This window comes from Amblyraja radiata, chromosome 19 (genome assembly GCF_010909765.2).
Source record: "Amblyraja radiata isolate CabotCenter1 chromosome 19, sAmbRad1.1.pri, whole genome shotgun sequence".
Classification (NCBI taxonomy): Eukaryota; Metazoa; Chordata; class Chondrichthyes; order Rajiformes; family Rajidae; genus Amblyraja; species Amblyraja radiata.
Genome location: NC_045974.1, coordinates 9933827 through 9950464, shown reverse-complemented (window position 1 = coordinate 9950464; position 16638 = coordinate 9933827).

Here is a 16638-nt window from a genome sequence, read left to right as displayed (position 1 = left end):
TGAGTTTCTCCAGCCTTTTTTGTGTACCTTCGGATGGACTCTTGCTTCGCCTACCAACCTGACCCCAACCCCACCCCTCACAGGCTTAGCGGGAAGCTTTTTGACAGCGCCCGATGCCACCATACCTTTTTTAATTTCAATATGGACTTTATTCGAGAAATAAATATATACAATACATGATCCGTGCAACAACAAAAAAACTCCATCCGACATTCTCGGTGGCTATACATACATTCAATACCTTTTTACCCAGACATAATTTGACCTCACACCCTTGCCACTTATGTGGCCCACTGGCGTGAAATCCCTTCCCTTATTTAGAGGGGAACTCTTTCTCTCCCCCCACCCTATCAGGCATATACTTTTGAGACCGCCATACTGTGGCAAAACTCGCTGGGGAGGAGATAGTAGGAGCTGGAGTAACTCAGCAGGACAGGCAGCATCTCTTCTTCAGCACGACTTCTTCAGAAGGGTCCCGACCCGAAACGTTATCCATTCCTTCTCTCCAGCGAGGCTGCCTGCCCCGCTGAGTTACTCCAGCATTTTGTGTCGACCTCAGAGATGTCCACCTACACCTCGGCCGCGCACTCTTGAGTTTGAAGTCAATCTTCATTGACACCGCCCTATGCCACCAGACCGTGGCCAAGCTCGCTGAGGAGGAGATGGCAGGAGCTGGGTTGGTAGTCCTCAAGAGACGTAGCTGGGTGGTCGCGGGTCCGGGCGGCTCTTTTACAGAGGAGGGGAAACCTGTGGCAGAGTTGGAACTTACTTGTGAGGTGTTTTCCCGAGGATAGACACAAAATGCTGGAATAACTCGGCGAGACAGGCAGCATCTCTGGAGAGAAGGAATAGGCGACGTTTCGGGTCGAGACCCTTTACCCGCCCGTTCAGTGCGAGTTAGTAAAAAGATTGTCCTTCAGAACATAAACTCCACCGCACAGCGGAGACAAGACCACGTAGACCCTAATCCCAGGGCTCGACCAAAGCTTAAAGGTGGAGTTTGTGAAGTGTGGAGTTTGTGAAGTGTGGCGTGCAGACGTGTAGGAAGGAACTGCAGATGCTGGTTTAAACCGAAGATGGACACAAAATGCTGGAGTAACTCAGCGGGACAGGCAGCATCTCTGGAGAGAAGGAATTGAGGATGTTTCGGGTCGGGACCCTTCTTCAGACTGACGTCAAGGGGAGAGGGAGATACGTAGATAAGGAAGTGTAAGGTGTGAAAACAGGACAAAGGGAATGTAGGTCAAGGAAAATGTAGAATAGTTCATTGTTAGCTGGAAAAAGGCGACAACAAAGCAAGAGATAACTTGTTTAAGAAGGAACTGCAGATGCTGAAAAATCGACGGTAGACAAAAATGCTGGAGAAACTCAGCGGGTGAGGCAGCGTCTATGGAGGGAAAGAAATAGGCAACGTTTCGGGTCGAAACCCTTCTTCAGACTGATGTGAGGGTGGACTGGGGGGGTGGGAGGAAGAAAGGAAGAGGTGGAGCCAGTGGGCTGAGGGAGAGCTGAGAAGGGGAGGAGAAAGTAAGGACTACCTGAAATTAGGGAAGTCAATGTTCATACCGCTGGGGTGCAAACTGCCCAAGCGAAATATGAGGTGCTGCTCCTCCAATTTACGGTGGTCCTCACTCTGGCCATGGAGGAGGCCCTGGGACAGAAAGGAGGTAACATGTAGTTGGAGACAGTAAGACTGGTGGGAGAACCTGGGAAGGGGGAGGGATGGAGAGAGGGGGAAAGCATGGGTTATTTGAAGTTGAAGAAGTCAATGTTCATGCCGCTGGGGTGTAAGCTGCCTAAGGCGGAATATGAGGTGCTGTTCCCCCAATTTGCGTTGGGCCTCACTCGGCTGAGCAGGCCCTGGGACAGGAAGGTCCACGTGGGAATTGGAGGGGGAGTTAAAGTGTTTAGCAACCAGGAGATCAGGTGGGTTTAGGCGGACTGAGCGGAGTGAACTCCCCTGACATCAGTCTGAAGAAGGGTCTCGACCCGAAACATCACCCATTCCTTCTCTCCAGAGATACAGCCTCCAGCATTTTGTGTCTACCTTTATGTAAACCAACTCTCAGGCTGTATCTTGCTGTATAGTAACTGCAGCGAGCAGTCATTCATCAACTACCTGGTTTGCAAGATTTAATGTTGGAAGCTGTACACAGTCCGAGTCCTGACCATCCTGATGTTGACAATACATGGTCCCTATTTTGTGATGTTGGTTTTGTAATAATCGAGTTGTAAATCAAAAAAAACATAATTCTACTTTAATGTTCCTCCATATGGGCTCTGTAACTATTTGATTTTTTTTAAAGAAGTTTCCTTGCAAATAAAATCACAAGTTAAAACATTTTTCATTCATTAAGCCGTATTATTACTTTGTCGTATGTGTGTTTTCTGTATTGTTGGCTAAAGCATGGATCTTAAATTGGAAATCTGTGAGCTACTGCAACTTTCTGATTAACATTGAATCATTTTGACAAAGTGATTTATCATTAATTAATCGCTGCCCTAATTAGAATGATTAGTTCAGTTTAGAGATAGAGCGTGGAACCAGGCCCTTAGGCCCACGAGTCCACGCCGACCAGTGATACCCACACACTAGCACTATCCGACACACACTAGGGACAATTTACAATTTTTACCAAAGCCAATTAACCTACAAACCTGTACGTCTTTGGAGAGTGGGAGGAAACCGGAGCAACCGGAGAAAACCCACGTGGTCACGGGGAGAACGTCCAAACTACGTACGGACAGCACCCTTGGTCAGGATCGAACCCGGGTCTCTGGCACTGTAAGGTAGCAACTCTACATCTGCACCACTGTACCTCAACATTCAAGAATGTTATCGCACCTTCCTTGGTTAAAACACAAAGCGCATATACTGTATATTTTAATATATTGACCTTGAGGTGGTCAAAGGCAATGGGATTTCTTTGCCTGGGCTGGCCACGTCAAGTATTGAGAGCAGATCATCTGGTGCAAGTTTGTATAAAAGCAATTTAATTGAGGCGTTCACAATAGTGAGATATGCTGATAGAGTTCTTGGGAAGAAATTGCTTCTGCTAGCAGGAGATCAATAACCAGAGGGCGACCAGTTAAGGTAATTGTCAAAAGAGCCAGGGGACACAGTGGGAACAAATTTTTACATGCCCTGTTTTCACCATGTAAAATTCAGTGCCTGAAAGACCAACGGTATAATAACAAAGACAGCACAGTGGCACAGCTGGTAGAGCCGCTGCCTCACAGTACCAGAAGACCCAGGGTCGGTGCTATTTGTATGGGGTTTATGCACCCTAGCACTGTCCCATTCACCACGGTGGCATAGCTGATAGAGCTGCTGCTTAAGAGGGCTAGGGACCTGGGTTCGATCCTGACCATGGGTGCTGTCTGTACGGAATTTGCACGTTCACCACGTGACCTGCGTGGGTTTTCTCCGAGTGCACTGGTTTCCTCCCACACTCCAAAAACCTTAATTGGCTTGGGTAAAATTGTAAATTGTCCTTAGTGTGTGTAGGACAGTGTTAGTGCATGGGGATCACTGGTCAGCGGGGACTCTGTGGGCCAAAGACCCGTTTCCGTGCTGTATCTCTAAACTATTATTTTAAAAGAGGAAACGGATGCCGGCTGGCAAGTGTTAAACCTGAGGTTGTTACTTTTGTTGTTGTTCATGTACAAACACGTACAACACAGCTTCTTTTAGGAAGACTGCACTGTCCTTTATATATATATATATGTATGAGGATAGGTTGCCACTGAGAGTATGCCAGCCTCTATACTATTAGATATCTAAACTACCTATAAGGGGCATGGTGGAGCATGAAAGGAACTGTAGGGGTTCCTTTGAGAGCATTGATGCGTGCAAATCACTGGGCTACAGATTACACATAATAACAGGTTGAGCTGAGGAATATGAAGGAAGGAACTGCAGATGTTGGTTTAAACCAAAGATAGACACAAAAAGCTGGAGAAACTCAGCAGGTCAGAGAGCATCTCCGGAGAAAATGAATAGGTGACGTTTCGGTTCGAGACTTCTTCAGACTGAGAGTCGGGAGAGACGAAGTCCAGAGATGTGGAAGGGAAAGGTGTGAAAATGACAGATCAAAGCTAAGGAAATGTAGAATGCTTCATTTTTGGCGGAGGGGAAGGTGACAAGGAGGCATACAAACAGTAAAATTAATCAGAAGGCCAGTGAAACTAGTTGGAGAACTAGGGTAGGGCAGGGACGGGGAGAGAGGGAAAGCAAGGCTTACTTGAAGTTGGAAAAATCAAGTTCAAGTTAAACTTCGGTCACATTTATTGTCACGTGCACCAATAATAAATATTGATATAAATATTTGATTATAAGTAAGTTTATTGGCCAAGTATTCACATACAAGGAATTTGCCTTGGTGCTCCGCCCACAAGTAACAACATTACATACAGTGACAGTTACGAATGACTCAGAAAACACCAAACATTAATAATAATAAAACATTAATGATAAAACACCATTGATCAAGCAGATAAATCAATGTTTATACCATTGGGTTGTAAGCTATCCAAGTGAAATATGAGGTGCTGGTCCTCCAATTTGCTTTGCGCCTCACTCTGACAGTGGAGGAGGTCCAGGACAGAAAGGTAAGTGTGGAAATGGGAGGGGGAGTTGAAGTGTTTCGCAGGCCCCGAGAGATCGGGTAGGTCCAGGTGGACTGAGCAGAGGTGTTCAGCGGAAATGTTGAGCTGAGCAATATGTTGCTGGAGCTTTCTACCACCCGTGATGTCCCATTCTAATGGTTGATGTCTTTGGCCTTCAACATTACTCCGCCACACAGTTTGCTTTCCACCCATTTCATTGCAAATCACGTCCTCCCGCACGTTCTCCACTTGAGCTGCGTGGGTTTTCTCCGGGTGCTCCGGTTTCCTCCCACACTCTAAAGACGTGCAGGTTTGTAGGTTAATTGGCTTTGGTAAAAAAATGCAAATTGGCCCTAGTGTGTGTAGGGTAATGTTAGCGTGCGGGGATCGCTGGTCAGCGCGGACCCCGTGGGCCGAAGGGCCTGGTTGCTGCTCTGTATCTCTAAACTGAACTAAACACAATGTTGAAAATTGTAGATTCAGCCAAGCGCCAATGATCAGAAAGACTGTTCACCAGGAATCTCTCTTTGGGGTAAAAGATGAAAAACTCGCACAAGTGAAAGACTTCTCTGAGCAGCTCACTGAAGATGTGAGAGCTTCATTGTTGTGAAAGATGTTCGTTTTCTCCTGCTTTTCCTCTGATTGTCAAGACCATCTGCTGATATTGAGCACATTTTGATGTAGGAAAGCATCCCTAGCTCTGAATACGTTTCATAAATACCAATGATCATTTCAATGCTTTGCAACCTGGTGTTTATTTCTCACTGCACAATTCATTGATGGATGGCGATGTCCTTCAGTTTCTTGGATCCAATTTCCATTTCCAGCCTCTTTAGATTGTTTAGTTTTGTTCAGAGACATAGCACAAAAACAGGCCCTTCAGCCCTCCGGGTCAATGCCGACCAGCAATCCCCGTACACTAGCTCTATCCTACACACACACTCGGGACAATTTCCAGTCTTTACCGAAGTCAATTAACCTACAAACCTGTACGTACGCCTTTGGAGTGTGGGAGGAAACCAGAGCACCCGGAGAAAAGCCACGCAGTCACAGGGAGAACGTACAAACTCCGTACCGACAGCACCCGTACTCTGGATCGAACCCGGTCACTGTCGCTCTCAGGCAGTAACTCTACCGCTGCGCCACCATGCCATCATATTATGTTCGTTTTCTTCTCAGTTTGATATTTCTGAAATAGCATTTAACATTTTTGCTTTATTATAACGTTTCAACCTATCAGATGTATCAAAACATTGAGCAAAAATACAGAGAATAAAATATTTATATCGATGGATACGTCTCACATTTTTCTCACATTTTCTCCATGAATTTGGAAACTGGAAATGTCCCAAAAGTATTAGACAATATACAAAAGGTGCAGGAGTAGGCCATTCGGCCCTTCGAGCCAGCACTGCCATTCACTGTGATCATGGCAGAGAGTCGCAGGTAGAGAAGGTGGTCAAAAAGGCTTTTGGCACTTTGGCCTTCATCAGTCAGAGTATTGAGTATAGAAGTTGGGAGGTCATGTTGCAGTTGTATAAGACGTTGGTGAGACCGCATTTAAAATTTTGTCTTCAGTTCTGGGCACCATGTTATAGGAAAGATATTGTCAAGCATGAAAGAGTTCAGAAAAGATTTACAAGGATGTTGCCGGGACTAGAGGGTGTGAGCAATAGGAAGAGGTTGATTAGGCTGGGTTTCTATTCCTTGGAATGCAGGAGGATGAGGGAAGATCTTATAGAGGTATAGAAAATCATGAGAGGAATAGATTGGGTAGATGCACAGAATCTCTTGCCCAGATGTAGGGGAATCGAGGACCAGGGGACATAGGTTCAAGGTGAAGGGGGAAAGATTTAATAGGAATCTGAGGGGTAACTTTTTCACAAAAGGGTGATGGGTGTATGGAACAAGCTGACAGAGGAGGTAGTTGAGACTGGGACTATCCCATTGTTTAAGAAACAGTTAGACAGGTACCTGGATAGGACAGGTTTGGAAGGATATGGACCAAGCCCAGGCAAGTGGGACTAGGGTAGCTGGGACATTGTTGGCGGTGTGGGCGAGTTGGGATGAAGGGCCTATTTCCACACTGTATCACTCTATGACTCTATGACTTTACAGATTGAATGTGGAAAGGAGAGTCTAGGACCAGAGGCCATAGCCTTAGAATTAAAGGGTGCTCTTTTAGAAAGGAGGTGAGGAGGAACTTATTTAGTCAAAGGGTACTGGAACTCATTGCCACAGAGGGCTGTGGAGGCAAAGTCAGGGCATGTTTTTAAGGCAGAGATATAGACAAATTCATGATTAGAATGAGTGTCAAGGGTTATGGGGAGAAGGCAGGAAAATGGGATTAGGAGGCAGAGATCAGCCATGATTGAATGGCGGACTGGACCCGATGGGCCAAATGGCCTAATTCTACTCCTATAACTGGTGAACTTCCACCCCCCTACCCTCGTCGTCTTCTATCCATAATCCCAATCTCTGAATACGTTAAATTTTATTATGAAGCAAAAATGGAAAATGCTATTTCAGAAATAGTAAAATGAGAAAAAGACAAATATAATATGACTGCACAGTTTGAAGTGTAGCAGTGGAGTTGCCACCTTACAGCGCCAGAGACCAGGGTTTGATCCTGACTACAGGTGCTGTCTGTACTGTGTTTGCATGTTCTTCCCGTGACCTGCGTGAGTATTCCTCCGGTTCCCCCATTTTCCTCCCACACTCCAAACACGTACAGGTTAATTGGCTTCGGTAAAAATTGTAAATCGTCCCTAGTGCGTGTAGGATAGTGCTCGTGTATGAGGTGATCGCTGGTCAGCGCAGACTCGGTGGGCCGAACGGCCTGTTTCCACTCTGTATCTCTAAAGGCTAAAGTCTAAAGTCTATCGACTGTCAGAAAGAATCCATGCGGTTGTAATGATCTGGGACATGTGGCTGGAAGTTCTTGCCTGAAGGAGTGATGGAAATTCTTTCAATAGTCATTTTCAAAAGGAAAATGGATAAAAAGAAATGAAGGAGAAAATATTCATGGCTTTAGGGAATAAAAAGGCATGGGAACGTGATACATTGAACAACATTTTCAAAGTGCCTAAGACGGCTCAGTGAACAGAATCTTCAGTGTTAATTTCTACATACTTTGTGATATGCATATTTTATCTTAACTTTAGACCCTCTCAATTTAATATCAGGAGACTATTGCGGTAGAATTAAGGTGTTCTTTATGTAAACTTGTAAAGCTTGAAGGAGGTAAAATTGTCCCGAGTGTACAGGATAGTGCGAGTGGATCACTGGTCAGCGTGGACTCGGTGGGCCAAAGGGCCTGTTTCCAAGCTGTATCTCTAAAGTCAAGTTCTAAAGGTATAGCGTTTCCTCTAGGACATGCTGAGCCTGGTTTTGCAATAAGGGCTTTGAAGTGTCCTATATCTCCTCTGCTCCTCTGAGTGAGTGTTCATTAAATCAGTGCCTAAAAGTCGCCTGTTATGCTCCAGTGTTTGTGTCACTGAGATACAAACTTCAACAGACAGTCAGACAGATGGAATTGTAGTGCAATAGAAAATAAGATGTTGGCTAGAGCCATATTGGCGTGAAAACAGTAGTGCACTCTTGGAATAAATTTAGTTTTAGTGTTAGAGATACAGTGCAGAAACAGGAACTTGGGTCAATAGACAATAGGTGCAGGAGTTGGCCATTCGGCCCTTCGAGCCAGCAACGTCATTCACTGTGATCATGGCTGACCATCCACGATCAGTACCCCGTTCCTGCCTTCTCCCCATATCCCTTCACTCCTCTATCTAAGATGACAGGAATGTTGGCTTTCTTAGCACAGAGTTCTCGAGGCTGCGTACTTGTAACGGCTCCATCACCACCCTGATAACTTCTTACCATAGTACACCTTTCAAGTTTAATACCTCATAGAGCCTTCACCACGTATAGCACTTCAATTGGAAAGTGCTGTTAGCGTTCCCAACTACACAAGATTTCACTTTGGGTTACACAGGGTCTGGGAGAGGGCAATCTGTGCAAATTAGTTTTTTTATTTTACAGATCTGAAGTCTCCAAGCCTACATTATGCAATAGCTGGGTATGGCAGGATTACACTGCAATGGCATGGTGGTAGATCAGTCTGACCAGCTGTTGATGGGAGAGGTGCTGATTAACCCTAAGCTGCAGCTCTTTCAAGAGTCTGCTTCGTACTAAAATTAAAATGCAATGTTGTTACTGGGGGCCACACTCATCATAAATTACACGTTTGTGATACTGCTTCTATCAAAAGAAATCTCGGACCAGTTTTCATCTGTTTAGATGTAATGAATTCTCACATGATATATAAACAGCTGCTCTGCAATAACTTATTTAATTAAAATGGTGTATAATTTACAATGTGGAATGTTGAAATGAATTATTGCAATTTGTCCATTTTTAATTTCCATAATCAGCAAAAATTAGATCATGAGAACATAAGCAACAAGGTGAGGTGTCAGGTCTAGGGATCTTTGAGTTTATTCCATCATTCAATATGATCATTGCTAGTATGACCTTAACTTCTGTTTCACTTTCCTGACTGTTCCCCTTAATTTCACCCACTATGGTTAAAGACATAATTCCCCTGTGAAACCTGCTCAAGATATGTCTGAAGAAGTTCTCCTCCTCTCTCCGACAGGAGTTCTGCAACACCCTCTCTCGCTGCCACCTCTAGTTTCCCTCTCCCCTGACATTCAGTCTGAAGGGGAATAGATCGGGTAGATGCACACAGTCTCTTTCCCAGGGTAGGTGAATCGAGGACCAGAGGGCGCGGGTTTAAGCTGAAGGGAAAAACATTTAATAGGAACCTGAGGGGTAACTTTTTCACACAAAGGGTGGTGGGTGTATGGAACAAGCTGCCAGAGGAGGTAGTTGAGGCTGGGACTATCCCAACGTTTAAGAAGCAGTTAGACAGGTACATGGATAGGACAGGTTTGGAGGGATATGGATCAAATGCAGGCAGGTGGGACCAGTGTAGCTGGGACATGTTGGCCGGTGTGGGAAAGTTGTGCCAAAGGGCCTGTTTCCACACTGCATCACTCTATGACTCTATGACCCAAAACATCACCTATTCCTTTTCTCCAGAGATGCTGCCTGACCCGCTGAGTTACTCCACTGCCAGCAGAGACCATTATATCATCCGTTATCTTGTAGCCCGATGAAAGGAAGGAGATTAGAGTCATAGAGTATTGAGTGTGGATGAAATAGAGACAACGAGGGATTACTCAACAGGTCAAACCGTATCTAGTGAGAGAGAGGGACATTTGATGTTGAAGACCTTTCCTCTGAACTTAAGGGGCAGTGTTCTTTGATTGAAGTGCCTGGAATCCAAGCATGAAATAAATCCATTGCTGCTTCTGAATAACTCAGCACATTACCAGATCTGAATTCGGAGAAGAGGAGGAATAAATAATGTCATTATCAAAGATGGGATAATCAATACACATCATGGAACCCTTGGAGATGCATAATTAGGAGAGGCTTTACAGTAATCCTCGCTCGCGCTGTTTGCTTTCTCATGGTGATATTTAACCTGTGGGTAATAGCCCAGATTTTCTTTCAATAACAGGGTAAACATTGTCATCTAATGGCGAGATTGAGTGGCAATGCATTAACGATGATCACATCATTAAAAATGGACGAGCTGATAATTACAGGACTGAACTTTCGGCAGCAATGTTTAATTTAAATTTAACGTGCAAATACTGCAAGTTCTCAAAAATAAAAGGCAGGTTTAACACCAAGCTGCATGTTTTCTGAGCGTAATGGTGAAGTGGTGCAAAATGGCCGAAAGTGACCTTAGACTTCAGACTTTTGAGATACAGCGCAGTAACAGGGCCCTTCGGCCCACCAGGTCCGCGCCGGCCAGCGATCACCCCATCCATGCACTAACGCTATCCCACACACTAGGGACAACTTACAATGTTACCAAAGCCAATTAAGGTTCTTTAGTAACTTGTCAGTTTCTTTGTTGAACTAAATTAAGGCGCATGTTGCAATCAAAAGCGCTTGAACAATTGGTTTGGAAGAAAGCCAAACTGTAAGAAAGACGTTAAAACCTGCACGTCTTTGGAGTGTGGGAGGAAACCGGAGCACCCGGAGAAAGCCCGCACGACCACTGGAAAAACGTACAAACTCCATACAGACAGCACCCGTAGTCAGGATTGAACCTGGCGCTGTAAGGCTGCAACTCTATCGCTGCGCCACCGTGCCGCCCCAATGATTGGTCCAAATCATGGTGTAGATGCAGACAGAAGATAGACACAAAATGGTGGAGTAACTCAGCTGGTCAGGCAGCATCTCTGGAGAGGGTGGTGAATCTGTGGAATTCTTTCCCACAGAAGACTGTGGAGGCCAAGTCAGTGGATATTTTTAACGGCAGAGATAGATAGATTCTTGATTAGTACAAGTGTCAGGGGTTATGGGGAGAAGGCAGGCAGGAGAATGGGGTTAGGAGGGAGGGATAGACCAGCCACGAGTGAAGGGCGGAGTAGATTTGATGGGCCTAATTCTACTCCTATCTCTGATTACATTATGACCTTATGAGAAAAGGAATAGTCACATCAAGCCGTCACATTTATTTATATAGCACATTTATAAAACAACTCTCGTTGGCCAAAGTGCTTTACATTTGTTATAAGAATAGTGTAAACAAACAAACTACATACATATATACATATAGCCCTCGCTCAGTGGACATCAGGAAAGGCTTGGGAGTACAGATAAGTTTCTAGTCTTGACTTAAAGGAGTCGTTGGAGGGGGCAGTTCTGATGGGAAGGGGGATGCTGTTCCACAGTCTAGGAGCTGCAACCGCAAAGGCGTGGTCGCCCCTAAGCTTATGCCTAGACCGCGGGATATTCAGCAGCCCCAAGTCGGCCGATCTGAGGGACCTGGAGGTGGGGTGGTGGGTGAGAAGACTTTTAATGTAGGAGGGTGACGTTTCGGGTCGAGACCCTTCCTCAGGCCAAACATCATGGTTGAAGCATTTTGTACATCATCTCTGCCCTGTTAGAAGTTGCGGGATGGATTTTCTCATTAATAATGGCATGGATAATCAAACATTTTATGAGCAATTTCTGGACGATTACAACACATCAAATCTCACGTAACAAACGCCCCAGTGTCTAAATTATCACCTCATTTGAAAGCAATTGGAAAGCGCATTAAAAGCCTATTATCATGTAACTGGCTGGGCTCCTGTCTTATTCCTGTTAAAATTTTCTAGTGGCAACTGAGGGGAAAATTGGCCTTGATGCAGCAAAATGAAGCAGTTGTTTGATATCGACGGGATCTCAGCCCTGGCCAACGCCTACAGTTTCCAGGGAAATTCCCACAGAGTACAGAGAACAGCGTAATTGCTGCTTTATTTTCAATCAGTCCACATTTTTCTCGTTTATTTCGCACTGTATGCTACAAGTCACGCTGAAAACCTCAGCATTGTTGGAGATCCCCCCCCTTTCACTTGCAGCTCCTTTGTCTCGTAAGTTGTTTTCCAGTTGCTTGCATTGTACGGCAGCACATCATTAAAAGAAAAAGTACACTTGAACCAAAAGGCCAAATAAATGGCCGAGTTTTACTGAGGGGCCACAGAACCTCAAGCCTCGATGATAATGCTTTATTTATTCCTTAACTCGCGCTGGTGACTTGCACGTCACATTTACTTAACTTCATCTGTCGACACAGAGTGAAGCCGACCGTGGTCCTGTGAGATTTGCAGAGGCATATTATCCAAACTGCCATTCAAGTGTAGCTCATAGGATGCATGTTTGCGTAAATGGACCCGCGCTGTGCGCAGACGTTCGCCTGCATTAGCCAGACACAAAATGCTGCGGTAACTCAGCGGGTCAGGCAGCATCTCTGGAGAAAAGGAACAGGTGACGTTTCAGGTCGAGACCCCCAAGCCTGAAGAAGGGTCTCGACCCAAAATGTTGAGGTTATCATCACATCAACCTGTATGTTTTCTCAGTGTAACGGTGAAGTGGTGTAAAATGGTCGATAATGACTTCAGACTTCAGACTTCAGACATACAGCGCAGAAATAGTCCCTTCGGCCCATCGAGCCGCGCCGAACAGCGACCACCCTGTACGCTAACTCTATCCTACACACTAGGGACAATTCATAATTTTACCGAAACCAATACAACTACAAACTTGCACGTCTTTGGAGTTGGGAAGAAACCGGAGCACCCGGAGAAAACCCACAAGGTCAAGGGGAGAATGTGCAAACTCCGTACAGGCAACACCCGTAGTCAGGATCGAACCCGGGTCTCTGGCGCTGTAAGGCAGCAACTCTACCACTGACCCATCGTGCTGCCCTCAGTGTTAGTAGTCAAAGCAGCTTTGGACAATGTGAACACTCGGTCAAAATATATAAAGCTTCAGGAAGGAATAGTCTGATTGTGAGATCTCAAATACCACCCAGGGGGAGGGGAAGAAACTAGCAATGAAAGGAATGAAAGTGAATGGATGTTTTGGGCAAGAGAAGCGGATAACTTGGTGGAAATTTAATTTACCTTAATTTACAATGAATGAGATCAGTCTTTCTCTAATGACAGTAATATGGTAGAACTCGCGGACCAATAAATCAGGTCCCACTAGTGTTTAATGGTGATGAAAGGAAGTCAATGTTGGAGGGATGAAATGTCATGAAAGAAACTTAGTATTGGAGGAACAGGGAATCACTGACTATTGTTTGGGGGCTGTCAGCTACTGTGTATTGAAGCATGTTAATAGGAATGGTAAAACACTATGAATAGGACAAAGACTTATGCACAAAGGTCAACTCTATGTAACTTAGATGAAAGAATGGGTCGACTGGGCTTGTATTCACTGGAATTTAGAAGGATGAGAGGTTATTTTATAGAAACATATAACATTCTTGAAGGATTGGACAGGCTAGATGCAGGGATGATGTTCCCAATGTTGGGGGGTCCAGAACCAGGGGTCACAGTTTAAGAATAAGGGGTAGGCCATTTAGGACTGAGATGAGGAAAAACTTTTTATAGACAATAGACAATAGGTGTAGGAGTAGGTCATTCGGCCCTTCGGCCCTTTTCGCCCAGAGAGCTGTGAATCTGTGGAATTCTCTGCCACAGAAGGCAGTGGAGGCCAATTCACTGGATGTTTTCAAGAGAGTGTTACATTTAGCTCTTAGGGCTAGCGGAATCAAGGGGTATGGGGAGCAGGAACGGGGTACTGATTGTGGATGGTCAGCCATGATCTCATTGAATGGTGGTGCTGGCTCGAAGGGCCGAATGGCCCACTGATGCACCTATTGTTTATGTATCTATGGCGCTATAAAGGCATTCAATGGCCCTTCATCATAATTTTGCATTTTCAACTTCTGTAGTATTTTTGTTTGAGTCATTGGAGCAAAATTAGGCCACTCGGCCCATCAAGTCTACACTGTCATTCAATCGTGGCTGATCTATTTTTCCACTACTCCACCCTGTTCTTCTGCCTTCTCCCCGTAACCTTTGACGCCTTGATTAATCAAGAGCCTATCTGATTTAAAAAATACCCAATGACTTGGCCTCCACTGCCGGCTGTTACAATGAATGCCACAGATTCATCGCCCTCTGGCTAAAGAAATTCCTCCCCATCTCCATTCTAAAGCTACATTCTTTCATTCTGAGCCTGTGATCCAAGACTCTTCCACTGGTGGAAACATCCTCTCCGCATCCACTCTGGCCAGGCCTTTCATTATATGGTAAATGTTGATGAGATCTCCACACATCCTTTGTGCAACTATGGGTTTAACAATTATTTAAAAAAAAGAAATATTAGGTGTTAAAATTTCTCCAGATAAAATATTCCCGACACTAACAAAAACAGAAATATAACAAATCTTTGAAAACTCCAATGACACCAATAACCTGAATAACATGCTGTACAATATACAACGTACCTTGCAATACAAAGCTCCCAGCGCTAAAGGAAGTGCCATTATCGTAGTTATCCCATTGTGAAAGCCATTGTGAGAGAAAGGGGAGATGGAACACCACAAATAACGCACTGTAAGTTGATATGTTCAGAACTGAGAGGAGCAGAATGAGGCTATTCGGCCCACCCAGTCTACTCCACCATTCAATCATGGCTAATCTATCTTACCCTCGCGACCCCGTTCTCCTGCCGTCTCCCCATAACCCCTGACACCCGTACCAATCAAGAATCTATCTATCTTTGCCTTAAAAACACCCATTGACCTATCCTCCACAGCCTTCTGTGGCAATAAATTCCGCAGATTTACCACCCTCTGACTAAAGAAATTCCTCCTCATTTCCTTCCTAAAGGAACGTCTGTTTATTCTGAGGCTACGGCCTCTAGTCCTAGACTCCCCCACTAGTGGAACCATCCTCCCCACATCCACTGTATCCAGGCCTTTCACAACCGTGGCGCGATTGACTGTCGTAAACATTTCGGTGACCTCAGCGTAGTTTGATCTTGACCAGAGCCGACATGCCGATCCTGTCGTAATGATTCCCCGCTGCTTCACGACTCTCTGTACACGTCAAAAGCACAACACACCCCAGGTTACTGACCTAGATAGTGCATAGCGTGTCCAACTGCAACATGGCAGAACTAATGGAGCACATTTTCTGCGATGTCGGAAAACCTCTTTTGACATTTGGTGGAAAATTAGTCCCAATGCAGAAAACAAAATCTGCAAACATTTTGAACGCCAGATAAAATATGCTGTAATGATGTGCTATGAGCGATAACTCTCTTATGCAATGTCAAAGATGTCAGTTTTAAAGATTTCAATCAGACTAACTACACATGAAAAGCGAGAGAGAAATGAGAAAATTGACGTGCTTTAACTTTCCATTAAACTTCAGCTGCATATTATAAATAGAGCTAAATGTTGGGCAGCATCCGTGGAGGGAAATAGACAGGCGACGTTTCAGGTCGGGACTTTTCTAGCGATCTATAACATTGTCTGTCCATTTCCTTGTACAAATGCTGTACTCTGTTGACTTCAATTTACCAGCACATCCTTTGGTCAATTAAAGGAAAGGGTATTTGAAGTTTTAACTTTTAGTTTTAGAGATGCAGCACGGAAATAGGCCCTTCGGCCCACCGAGTCTGTGCCGACCAGTGATCACACGTTCACACTAGTTCTATCCTACACACTAGGGACAATTTACAGAGGTCAATTAATCTACAAACCTTTAAAGTTGTGAAGGAAACCAGAGCACCCGGATAAAACCCACGTGGTCGTAGGAAGAACGTGCAAATTCAGGACTCGTGGTCAGGATTGAACCCGGGTCTCTAGCGCTGTAATGGCCCTGTCCCACAGTAAGAGTTCATTCCAAGAGCTCTCCCGAGTTTAAGAAAAATCAAACTCGTGGTAAGCACGGAGAATGAACGTAGCGGGTACGTCGGAGCTTGGGGACGTCTCTTAGCGGCTCGTAACGCTAACGCCAGGTACTCGGGAAGACTCGCTAACGGCAGGTAAGCACGGGAAGACTCGTGAAGATTTTTCAACATGTTGAAAAATGTCCATGAGAGCCCCGAGTACCGACGAGTGGCCATTACCGTAAATCTCCGAGTTCGAATCAGGGCAAACTCGGGAGAACTCTTGGAATGAACTCGTACCGTGGGACAGGGGTTTTAGGCAGCGACTCTACCACTGCGCCACTGTGCCGCCCTACAGTTCAAGACCCTCAGACCTGGCATCTCATGGTTTACCAGGCAACAGTGATGCATGTCCTCCAACATGCTTTTGAGACATGGATTCCTACAGCGGACACCTCAAGACCTTGAGAATAGTATTTCCGACTTGTTCTCCAAAACATCACCAAATTCAGTGGAAGGATGAACGAAGCAAGATCTGAGTGCTCTCCTTGGCCCATGTCCCAGTGTAATGAAGAAACAATGAACCGCAGATGCTAGTTTAGACCAAAGATAGATACAAAGTGCAGAAGCAACTCAGCGGGTCAAAGGTTTCAAAGGTCTTTTATCGTCACGTGTACCAATTCAGGTACAGTGATATTCGAATTACCATACAGC